We start from the raw sequence: 13,474 nt of genomic DNA on the forward strand, positions 1-13,474 counted from the left end.
TCTCGAAATTAGTTTGAAAACTTCACTTCAAGAGTTCACACTTAGATATTGTTTGACAACTGTTAGCAGGTTTGGCATGCTGTCCCGGGAGAGAACCCTGAGCTCGGAGATAGGTGAGCCCAGGGCTCCCGCCTGGTCCATAGAGCATATGCGGGGAGTACGAGATCAGGTGGTTCTCGAGAGCTCCCCAAAATGCAGGAGACTCGGGACAGCAGCCGTGTATTCGAAGAAACTCCCCAAAAGGCTTGGATGGCTATATCCGGCTGCTGGATATAGTGGTTTTTCAGAAGGAAAGGTAAAGGGGGCTCCTGTGGGAGCAAAGGGTGATACAGACTCCTGCGGGAGCCCGAGCAGGGTTGGCGTGGGCTATGAATACTCCTGCGGGAGTATAGACTCTGGGAGACCCCTGCGGGGGTTAGAGCCATGGGGTGGACAGGAATCCTGCTGGGGTAGTAAAAATGGGGAAGGGCAAGTGAGGACTCCAGCTGGATAGTGGGGGGTGAAGGGGGCTGGGGTGGGGCATGGACTCCAAAGGAGTGAATTGCTCAAGGAACACTCCTTGCGGAGATAGAGCTGGGAGGTGGCAGCGCTATATATAAATATATATGTATATATATGAAAATATATAGATATATAAATATATAATGGGGTAATCTAGTGCCTTGGGGGGGGGCGATTTTTTGGACTCCTGCGGGAGTCGAAGCTCCTGGACACTCCTGCGGGAGATAGAGCTGTATTTGCCATCTCCAGCTGGAGTCGGGAAGAGGAAGGGCAGGTGAATGCCCCAGCTGAAGGGTGAATGGCAGTTGGGCGATGACCCCTGCGGGGGTCGATGCTCGGGACCACTCCTGCGGGAGTTAGAGCTTGAGGGTGACGGCACTATATATAAATGTATATTTATATGCGAGGGTGCATATATATATACATATATATAAATTAAATAAAATAAATGAAAGGTAAATGTGTAAAATAAATGTATAAGAAAATAAAATAAGCTAGGGCCGGGGAGGGTCGGTGACGTGACTCGTGCTCGTGTCACAGCTCGGGGTTGGTTGAGCTATTTTGGCCAGCTCCAGTAGGAGTCGGGAGAGATGAGGGGGAGGTGAAGACTCCTGCTGGAGGGTGACGGGCAGAATTGGTGCTCTGGGGGTGTTCCTGCGGGAACAGAGCGTGATGGTGGCAGCGCTATATATAAATTAATATTTATATGCGTGGGTGCATATAGATATGAATTTATATAAATAAAATCAAACAGAGAGAAAAATAAAAGGCAATATTATATGTCATTGTTAAAATTACTTATAATATGTAAAAGCTAGGGTTGGGGGAGGGGCTGTGAGATGATTCCTGCGGGAACCGAAGCTCGGGGTAACACTCCTGCGGGAGTCAGAGCCATGTGGGGGGCAGGGTCCTACAGAAGTCAGGGAAAGGTGGAGGGGTGGTGAAGACTTCTGTGGCAGCGGCCAGGGGGGGGGCGGAGTGACAGGGGGTGCCTGGGCGGGAAAAACTCCTGCTGGAGTTAGGTGCGTGAATAGGGAGAGAAAGCTGAGTGCGACTCAGAGCCAGAAGGAAGAAAGGAGGGTTAGGTGGCTGGGTCGTGCCCGCGCCCTTGGGTGGCTGAGGAGCTCCTCAGCCCTCTGGGAGCTGGGATGGCTGTGTCTAGGCTTATCCCTGGATTGGGCTCGTGCCCTTGGCCGCTGGGTTTAAGGTGTCTGCTGGTGAGGGTCCTTTGGGCTTCCTTTAGATGGCTATGACTGAGTCGAATGTAGGATTTGAAGGCGTCGGAAGACCACCTTCCTAGTGTTTGTTTGTGTTGTTGAGATAGCCCTTTGTGTGCAGCTGTGGTGGCGGCTCCTATTCTGAATGAGTGACTGGAGTATGATCCTGGTGGGAAGCCTGAATGGTGGAGGACTGCTTTGATGTGTTTTTGGAACCAAAAGCGTGTCACTGGGTGGTGTGAGTCATCTGTGAAAAAAGGGGGGGCAGGGGGACTTAAGCTTAGCATTTCTTATAGTGTATGTATGCTAGGAGTATTTGGAATGGCTTGTGGGGGAGGGAATATTGAATATGTAGATGCATTATCCTTTCTGGATTGATCTGTTTATCTTGATTGATAGTTTCCTCATCAATCAAAGTTAGATCTGATGGTGGGGTGGATGTTGGGATCAAATTAGATGTTACTGTAATTTCACAACATCTGAAAAACTCAAAAAAACAATAAACATTGCATCTAGAGTGTGGTCTGTATGCAAGGATAGGTATCCTTTCTGGGGTTACTTCCTAAAATGTATTTATGGGTGTTGATGCAAATCATGTAAGTGGGAATGTCATCTTCAAAGGAGGGATGAGGTCAGGTGCGGCTCTGCTTCTGGTACCAGTTTCTAGAAACAAAAGCAAGAAAGGGAATCAGCAATTTCCTTATATAATTAGGAACATGTACAACAGTTGTGATAATGATAATGATAACGCCTTTGTTAGTGCAGTGGACAGCGGCTTCACAGTAATTGAGAATTTTGGAGGCGGACTTAATTTCTCCGCGATATGGTCCGTTGGTAGCGCGTCGGCAGTCCTGATAACATCCCTCTAAGCCTACGGCGGGGGCGGCGTCTGTGTATTAAAGATATGAACTGAGTATGAAATTGGATCGTTTATGAATGAGTGGGCAGCAATTCCAGCGCTTAGGAAGGAAAGCATAAGCCGGTCGCATGCCTAAGCGCTGTTCGGTGACGTGCTGCGTTGCGCCATGCATTTAGGATTCTGAACATATGTTCTATCAGGGTGCGCGTCGGGGGCTGTCCGCAGTGCCTAGTCACAATTCAGGACTCTTTTCCCTTGTCATGTGCGCACCCCGTCGCCGCTCTGAGCGGTGCCTCCGGTGCGCGACGAGTGTTATGGCCGAGATCGGATAGAGATATATTCTCATCTAATCCGGGGACTGATGCTGCGAGTTGAAGGAGGTGAGTGACGAAAAGGCGTCCCTGCAGGATAATGCGCGTGTGAGTTTTGATGTCCTAAAATGGACAGTTTGTGCTTAGCGCAATCTTTTCTCTTCAAGAATATACAAGGGAACTAAATTTCAATATATTTATTTAGGTATGCATGCATGTATGCAATTCTGCGAATCCAAATTGATGCTTAGGAATTTTATAGAAGTGCTTGAGCCGGAGGTTCTTCCATGATGGAAATGCCAATATTAGAAAGACTTGTCACTAAATTTTCTTATATCTTCAGATATATTATATCTTCAGAACTTATATCTCTGTCACTAAGAGATACGTGTAAACATCTAATAGATGAACTACGTGCGAACGCCGTAGTTATTGGCGAGAATCCCGCAAATATTTTCAGAAGTATAAATGTGGTTACTTCTGCGTCCGAATGTTAGACAGACTGCGAAGTAGAATTGTATTGTCTGATTAATGCCAGAAATCAGAGATACCAGATATCAGGAATGACTTAAAAGGCGGGGGTGATGTCGACTGCGAGCCAGCTTGCAGCAGATTAGATTAATTAAAGAGATTTCTTGGTTTATGGCGTGGTAATTAAGGCATCTTCGTTCGGCGTGGTGAATAGTGCTGAAAAAGGCGGAATTATGAGAAGATGAAAGATCCGTTATTAGACGTTTTTAGAAACGTTCTAATGCCCATTTCAGTAGGGCTAATGTGAATGTGCTTGACGCAGCAAGAATGAGGGGATCGAACATGAATTTATTGTCGATCTCTTTCTCTATAATAGCTCTGTGATTTCTAGTTCAGCGTTGGTGAAGGGCTGGGAAGGGAGCGCCGAGATACCGGGCTTGGATCCATTATACAGACCTGGAATGAGAAATTCAGAAAAATTAGGTCAGGGTGCAAACGTAAATCAATATAAAGATTTAAATGTTGACAAGTAATTTGTTTCTTTAGACTTGGCTGACGGCGTGCGTGTCGCCGCAGTAGTAGCAAGTGTGTAGAAGTGAGAGGAGGGAGAGCTGTGATATTGTCTTTAGCAGGGAAGATGGGCGGGTACGTAGCCGGTGGATCTTAGGGTGGAAAATTCTTATGAGCTGGTTAATGTAGGAGATTTGGCGAGGGTTCTCCTTGAAGAGGGTTTTGAGTGGTAAGGATTGCTGGAAGAGGAGGGCTGGAGTTTGCACTGGATTGGGGAGCTGCAGGCTAGAAGAGTTGCGTTATTGTCCGGGAGATTCCGAGATTGCTTTAGGGCTTTCTTTGGTGGCCTGGGGTGGCGCAGTGTTGTAGGCTGTAGTACGTAGTGTTTAGGGGGCGTGCAGGAGCGTGTGGTTGTAATGTCCTAGGGGGGCGGAGTCAGTGAAGATGTGGATTCGTAAGGTCTTTTCGGGTTTATTGCAGCAGTATGGAATTTGTAGTTCCGGCGTCTAGGAGTTTGGAGGAGTTCTGTGACTGTCGTTTGTTGGATACGAGAGACGTAGGATGACGCTGGAGAAGGTACGTGGCGGTTTGAAGTAGCGGGAGATGAGGATTGTATAAAACATTGTGCTCCGGCTGGAGTAGCTAGGCCTTTGGCCTCTTACTGGAGCCTCAGTCTCGGGCAGGCTTCCAGGCTGAGCTGGGTGTTGTTGAGATGGGGCTGATGTTTCAGGGAGCGCGGAGCTTTCTTTCTTGCCCGTTGCTGCGCTGTTGTGATCTCCGTCGCCTCCGTTGTTGTTGTTGTTGTTGTTTTCGTTGTAGTTGACGACGATATGATGATGATGATGATGATGATGATAATGATGATGATGATGATTAAAAATAGTAGGAGGTTGGTTTGTCCGTGAGTAGCTTTCGGAAGAGCTGGAGCGGACTTGTCGTTAGTTTCTTCGGAAAACGAAGATAAGAGAGTAGTTCTAGCTAGGCTACTTATAGTGAGTTGGGGTTAATCTGATTGGCTAACTAGTGAATGTAAATGAGTGGCCAGCTGCGGTCAATCATATCACGTGCTCCTCTCGAAATTAGTTTGAAAACTTCACTACATTTTACATAACCAGTAAGTCATGTCTTATGTAAAAAGTACATTAAACAAGAAAGCAACGCCATCTTGTAAAATGTTATGCTGACAATGAGTATGCCTCACACAGGTGAGTGGGCTTGACAAACCACCTGTAGAAAACTAACTCTTTCATCTCTCTGACACTTTAATCGACACTTGCAGCAGTTTGCGACTTTGTACCACACACTTTCTTACAATCACTCCATATATCTCTAGAAAAAAAAAGCATTGTGAATTTCCAAGTCTGCCTCACACAGGTGAGTGGGCCTGACAAACCACCCGTAGAAACACTCTTCTCTCTATATGCACCAGGCATTTTACTTGAACTCCTCAAGGACTTAATAAGGAAAACAATGTTTACCTGTGAATGTACATAAATTATTGATACGTGCGCTTGCAGAACATACTTTGGGGATATGTGTGTGCGTTTGTTTGGATGTGGGTGTGTCGTTTTATATTTCTGTTATAGGTACAAGCGGCATTAGATGATCCGCATTTTGTGCTGATGATGTTGGCCACTGATGCTGGGTTCGCGCCACCAATCGCTGGTCGGCGTAGCGTTTAAAAAGCCGGCCCAAACTGCAATGGTGATCTTTCTCTCTCCTTTTACTCTCCCGTGCTTTCGCTCTCACTCTTTCTGTGGATCTCTGTGAGGACAGTCTCTCTTGCGAGGACTAGTCTGAGAGAATGTGTTTTCATTATGATTAATGCTCTTGTCTAAAATTGTTTGAGATTTGAAATTGAAATGTGTTTGCTTGTGAACTCGTCCAGTTAACTGATACCTGTTTGAGTAATTCCTCGGAGAGGGTGTATATGTGAGCAAGTCGCGCAATATACATATACAATTAGGCATGTGCCGGTGTGAGATTCTGACGATATGATAACCTTGGTTAAAAATATCATGGTTTAACGGTATTGTAATTAGTGCTCTAAAATAAGATCTATTTTTTTATTGTCTGGGTTAAAAAACAACAATTTTTCCCTCATTAAACATCATTATACTTTATTTTAAGAAACATCCAAAAAATGTGGAACAGTACATGTCATTAACAGTAAATGTGCACCATTAAAATACAGTATTTTTAATTTGCTGTAAATTGAGATAAAGTAAAACAAATAAGCGTGAGGCATGACCAATCACAGAAAAAGATTTTTTTTTTCTGTCTGGAGAAAGAAAACACAAATGCAAGAAGCTGGTACAAGGTGTTTGCAAATGCTCTTATGTTTCTAAAATTACTTTATATTTGGTTTAATTAATCAAAATAAATACAGTAAGTAAATAAAACTAAATTTGTGTGCAATCAATGGTTAAAAGCCTAAAAATCTAAATGAAGTAGTTGTTAAAAAAGCAAAACTTAAATATACGGTAGGAACGGTGTGACAGAAAATTTTGGTGGTTTTAAAACCTTGAATTTTCCAAACCGTGGTAAACCTTGAAACCGGTTATTGTCCCATTCCTACATACAACACTCATTTTTGTATTGTTTCATTAGGTTCAGGAGAGTGTGCTGGTTTTTTTGGTTAGAGTGGTTTAGTTAAGACGTTTGGTAGATGTTTGATAGACGTTTTGATATTACTTTAGTTTGTTTAATACAGTTGATGTGTTTTGTTATATTATTTCTTGATTTAAGCACAACTAACAACCTCCTCTCTTACAGGTAAATTATATTTATTATATTATATAATATTTTCCTTCACTGTACAATATTTTTCACTGGTTTTTTACTGGAGGTATGGGCAATATAAATCAACTGCATTGATATTTGCTTTTCAGTTGTTTATTTCTCTGTCCATTTGTCACACACACTAAACTATTATATGTTATGTCAAATACCCTTAGTTTAATATTAACATCTAAAAATACGTAACACTTACTTTTTCAACCTTAAAATCCAGCTTTTGCACAATATCTTCCACATTAGTGTTCTGTCATACATTAAAGTACTTGTATAATCTGTCTTATGTGTGTAGTTTAAGTATTATGTACAGTTAGTAGTTAGTACAGTTTGATTATAACTCTGGTATGTTAGTTATTTATAGGTTTAAAACAGCTCTTATTTACAGTGTTGTGTTCATAGCACCGTAATCCAGCATGACAGATTCCACTCCACTGTATGTCCACACATGTAGTGGAATGACAATAAAGCTTGACAATAAAACTTGAACTTGCGTTGGAGTAGAAAAATAATATTAATTAAATTAGATTAAATTCAGACATTAATTATGTAAAAACCTGCCATATGGACTATTACCATCCCCACATAAAATTGTCAATGTTTGTTATTTCACTCAAAAAGGAATAGCAGTTGAATTGAACAGGTTTATAGGTCTTTAATATTATCTTAATGTAAAAGTAATAGAGCTCCCTCATTTACAGCATTATCTGTTTTTCTTCTTTAAGCAAGTTGCAAGGTAAAGTAAATTTACTTAAAAGACAAATCCACAATAAGTTCAATGAACAACAAAAGATTTATCCCCTACTGTAATGAAAATGTCTCAAAATGTAACTTGATAAAACCAAGATGATTCAGTCTGGTTTTATCATTACATTTTGAGACATTTTGATTTGTGAACCTCTACACCTCTAAGATGTAACAATGACAAACAATGGGAACATTTTTTATTACTTGTTAAACCATTCCAAGATTTGTTACATCTGGTTTCCTATCAGTCTTATATAATTCTTGGTGTTAATGATAAGTAGCTGTCGTTAAGTGTGTTTACATCTCTCGTCAAGTGTTCATTACCCAAGGGTGACCTCCTTCATAAACACTTGACCCATGACAGTGGTGTTGAAACAGCCACGATAAGCTGTCAGCACATCTTCACTTACATTCATTTCAGGCCATTCCCAGTTTCTGTTGTAAATAAATATATCTTTATATACAGTTGAAGTCAGAATTATGCTAATAACTGATTTCTTTTAACTTTGCCATGATGACCGTACATAATATTTTTCAAAACACTAGTATTCAGCTTACAGTGCAATTTTAAGCCTTAACTAGGTTAAATAGGTTAACTAGACAAGTTAGGGTAATTAGGCAAGTCATTGTATAACACTGGTTTGTTCTGTAGACAATCGAAAAAATATATATTGCTTTAGAACGCTAATAATATTAATCTTTAAATGTTTTTTTTTTTTATTAAGAACAGCTGTTATTCTAGCCGAAATAAAACAAATAACACTGGTAACACTTTACAATAAGGTTCATTAGTTAATGCATTTACTAACATGAACTAATCATGAACAACACTTGTACAGCATTTATTGATCATAATTTAACATTTACTAATGCATTATTAACATCCAAGTCCATGCTTGATAACATTAGTCAATGCAGTGAGTTAACATGAACTAACAATGAACAACTGTATTTTCATTAACTAACGTTAAATAACATGAACAAATACTGTAGTAAATGTATTGTTCATTGTTTGATCATGTTAGTAAATCCATTAATTAACACTAACTAATGAACCCTATTGTAAAGTGACCATAACACTTTTTCTAAAAGAAAAATATTATTGGAAATACAGTTAAAAAATTTTTTGTTCCATTAAATATAATTTGAGAAATATTTGAAAAAGAATAAGGCCTCCACTTTTAACGATCTAGGCGCAAAGTCTACAGCGCATAGTGTAAAAGCATTAAGGGTGTGTCCAAATCCACTTTTGCTATTTTAAGGATGAAAAAATACTGTTTGCGCCACGGCGCATTGTCTAACAGGGTTGTGCTTATTCTCTTAATGAGTCATGGTGTATTTTGAGCATAACATGCATTAAACCAATCAGAGTCTCATCTCCCATTCATTTTAAGAGTCAGTTGCATCACGCTGTGGTACATTCGTTATTTACATGGCCGACTTTGTAAGTAAAATAGCTGAACGCTTTACTAGCGAGAAAACAGTTAAACAGACCATCTGCAGCACGAGGATAAAGAATGAGCCTCCTCCATTTGGCCTCTTTACTTTCTCTTTATTTACTTACACTCTTTTACTCCTTTACTTTCGTGGATAAGGAAACAGTGTTGTACGTACTTCACTGAAGACATCCATTAGCCTAAATATTTAATTTAGTTTGTTAAGCACAAAGATTTGTTTCAAAACTATTTCTAAATTCAGTTCTAATTTCCAGCAAACAAAAAATGAACAACAATAAGGAAGTGTGGTGAAAAAACACACGTGGTATTCTTATGCCAGATGCAAACGACTCCAAAACCTGACAGGTGGACAAATCTAAACTTGTTTTTATAAAAACTAATACAAATATGCATATAATAAATAATACTACCAATAATAGTAACATTATACAAATGCAAATAGTCCTGAATAAACTAAAATAATCCCCACGAGGTAAAAAAAAAAAGGCATGGAGTCAGTGGTTTTTATATGTAGAAATTTTTTTTTAACATTTTCATCCTTTATTTTTTTTTATATGTAAAGACATTTGTGTTTTGCTGTACATCCTGTGTGTATTAAGCAATGTGTAAGCGACTTTAGATAAACTTTTAGATGGTCAATGACGCGGTCTATTTCAGTTCGTCAAAATAGCAACGCGCCCACAATGCGCATTAACACACCTCTATTTTAGGCCAGCACACCCATGCATCCTCAAAGTGGCGCAAATGGGTTTGCTATTTAAACAAGGTGGCGCAAAAACGTAAAAAATAGGGTTGCGCTGGTCTGAAAATAGCAGCAAATCACACCATACTCGTTTTGCGCCTTATTGCACCAGGTGTAAGACAGGGCCCTGTATATTTCACAAGGGGGCTAATAATTTTGACTTCAACTGTATTAGTTTGTCACACACATATCCCACTCTCTATTTCTCATTTACCACCTATAGAAAGCTTCCACCTATACAGCTTCAGGTTTTTGACGTTAAAAAAACCTACAGCGTTATCTTTATAGAGCTGAGTCATCAAGATAAGCTAGAGGTACGTTATGGGAACAAAATGCTAGTTCTCCTTTTTTTTGTGCAGTGTTGTATTTTTAGTCAAGGTATAATTAAAACCGCTCTCAGAGGGGTTATAATAAGACATTCAGTAATAAGAGCGAACTCTAATAAAACAAGCCTCACTACAGACACTAAAAAACAAGCGCATGTAAGGAAGCAGAAGCTCTGTAGGAGGCTTTGTTTCAGTCGCCGTCTACTTGGCACAGATCTAAAATTCCAGTCATACAGCGGCTCTAGCCAAATGACACGGCACAAGGTCAGGGGCCAAGCTGTTGTAATGATACGATGCGAACAGCTTCATATTCCTCACTGGCCTCTGATCTTGTCTAGCACAGATATGACCAAAAAAGGGATTTCAGTGCTACTGCAAATCCCACTGCTCCTCCCACGGCAAAGGCAAAATGAAATAACTTACTCCTTATGGGGCACGGTGGGAAGAATGCTGTAAATACGGCATTGGTATTATTACAAATATTCAGAAGAAGAGAATGTTTAAGTCCTAAAGAAAAGGGAAGAGAGCCCCTGCCTGTTTAGCCTGGCATGAAAACAAACCTGCAAGCAAGAATTTCTGAGATATGACTGAAAGACACAGAAGCAAAAATATTATTGAAGCAGATATATCAGTACATTTGCCAGGTTTTTATTACCAATAGCAAAATTCGACAGTGGGTGAATTACTGAGCCATTTGTAGTCCATATGAATGCGTATATTATATTATATTATATTATATTATATTATATTATATTATATTATATTATATTATATTATATTATATTATATTATATTATAAGCTTTCAAATAAGACATTATAAATAATATAATAGATTTTCTATTCAAATAGAAAATTCTTAGGCCATTTTTAACATTTTATTTGACTTTTTTATATATTTATCTATATTTATTTATACTTACAGTGCATCCAGAAAAGATTCATAGCGCTTCACTTTTTCTACATTTTTTTATGTTATAGCCTTATTCCCAAATGGATTCAATTAATTTAAATTCATTAAAAATGACAAAGCGAAAAAAATTTTTTAAATTGTTGCAAATTTAATAAAAATACATGTACAGCTCAGGTACATTCTGTTTCCACTGATCATTCTTGAGATGTTTCAGCAGCTTAATTGGAGTTCACCTGTAGTAAATTCAGTTGATTGGACATGATTTGAACAGGCATACACCTGTCTATATAAGGTCCCTGGGTTGACAGTGCATGTCAATCATAAACCAAGCATGAAGGCAAAGGAATTGTCTGTAGAGCTCCTAGACAAGATTGTCTCAAGGCACAAGGCTGGGGAAGGTTACAGAAACATTTCTGCTGCTCTGAAAGTTCTAATGAGCGCAGTGGCCTCCATCATGAGTAAGTGTAAGATGTTTGGAACCATCAGGACTCTTCCTAGACCTGGTCATCCATCTAAGCTGAGCGGAGGTGATCAATAACTGGTCACTCTGTCTGAGCTCCAGCATTCTTCTGTGGAGAGAGGAGAACCTTACAAAAGGACAACGAACTGTGCAGCAATCCACCAATCAGGCCTGTATGGTAGAGTGGTCAGACGGAAGCCACTCCCCGCCTGGAGGCATTTGAAATGCATCTGAAAGACCTTCAGACCATAAGAAACAAAATTCTCTGGTCTGAAAATTGAACTTTTTGGAGTGAATGCCAGGCGTTACATTTGGAGAAAACAAAGCACCGCTCATCACCTGGCTAATACATCCCTACACGGAAGCATTTTTGGTGGCAGCATCATGCTGTGGGGATGTTTTTCAGCAGCATGAACTGGAAGACTAGTCCGGATGGAGAGACAGATGAATGCAGAAATGTACAGAGACCAACTATAAAATAAAAGCATTAACGTATGGTATAAATATTTGTTTTCACATGCTTCGGAGACGTAACGTAAATTCCACTTTTAAATAATAGGTCACCTATAGCTTTCGTCATGAGCCACAGTTGCATTCAAGATGGCATAAATATTTTCAAAGTGCACTATGAAGCGAACACAACTGTCAATATGAATATCGCTAAAATTTAACTGTAAAAAAGTACTGTACTTTGAAAGCAAATTACACCTAAAAGATATGTTTTCTTTAACTCATTCTAAGTTTAAATGTTGGAAGGTTCGAAAGGAATATGGCTTAGGGGGATAACTGTGAACAGAATACAACCGAACTATGCTTATAACTACAGGTTGAGAAGTGTACAAGTTTGCGTACACACCTCAAGCAGACAAGTTTGTGGCGCAGTTTGCGAATGTTAGTTGGAACGATGGCTTTGGGAAACGCCAAATCAATGAACTAGGGGAGAGCGGTGCACAAAGTAACACTTTTTGGTTTTGGTCAAATAATGAACAAAGTAATAGGGTTAGACAAAGCATAGTTTTTTTTTTACCAATAACACACAAGCCTCTTCTACAAATGAGCACTGGAATTATGACGGCCGGACCTATGGTTTCTGTGCAGTAATGCTAAAAGTGTCAGGAGTAAAAATGGCAAGGGCAGGTTGTAACAGACAGAGGTTAGTTGTAACACATGCATTTAAAGGCAGATTTCACACAATTATATTATTTACTTTAAATAGTAGCTATATTTCCTCAGTAGTTGGCTCATTTCTTTTTTACTGTACATAGCACAGTATGTTTATTTAGTTATTTATTTGTTTATTGAATAAACACATTTGAATTTATTTGCATTATTATCCATTTATCCATTATTACACAATGTATTTATTTGCATTATTAGCAATAAAATATTTTATTTCTATTAAAACAATTTTTTCTATTAAAAAAAAACATTTTTATTTAAAAAGTTCCCAACATTACACTCAACATTCAAAAAATTATTTTATTTGTTTAATTGGTGTCCAACAGTGTGTGGCTTAATTGTAACACCCTGTTACAACTAACCCCGCTGTGTTGTGTTTTCCTCAAAACTGGCTGGCAGTCACTGTGTTTCTTACATCTTTCAAAATGGTTCCATCTTTTAGCCTAGAAGATGGTGATCACAACAATATAAGATTTTACATATTTTCACAAAATTTTTTTAAATAAAAAAATATTGAGTATAATAGAAAATACTTTTATGCTGCAAAAATGGTTTCTCCTGTGTTTCTCATCCAAATTTCGCCAAAATTTTTCAATAATTGGCAGGAAGACGTCTGCAGACACTATGGTGAAAACCTCGGAAGCATGCCATGGTTAACCCTGAGCAAATACCTTAAAACTCTGTGTTACATTTAACCCCACGTTACTTTGTGCCCTGCGCTCCCCTATGTTTGTAACTATGTGCGTTTTTATAAACGCACTCCAGGTTGACTGTACCTATAATAAGTGCACTTCTGTTTTGGGCAATGCGTTGGCTAAATATTTACCTACTACTTACTGAATATTATGACCATGATGACACTCTCCTGAAAGTATAGTGTGTCTGCTTACTAGACGTCTAGCCAAATGACACAGCTGTGCTGGTATGTCTCAGGAAAAATACTATAAACCCTAAGAGATACTCATTACATTCATTCACAGTGAGCTGCTT

The sequence above is a fragment of the Danio aesculapii genome, chromosome 23 (assembly GCF_903798145.1).
Source record: "Danio aesculapii chromosome 23, fDanAes4.1, whole genome shotgun sequence".
NCBI lineage: Eukaryota > Metazoa > Chordata > Actinopteri > Cypriniformes > Danionidae > Danio > Danio aesculapii.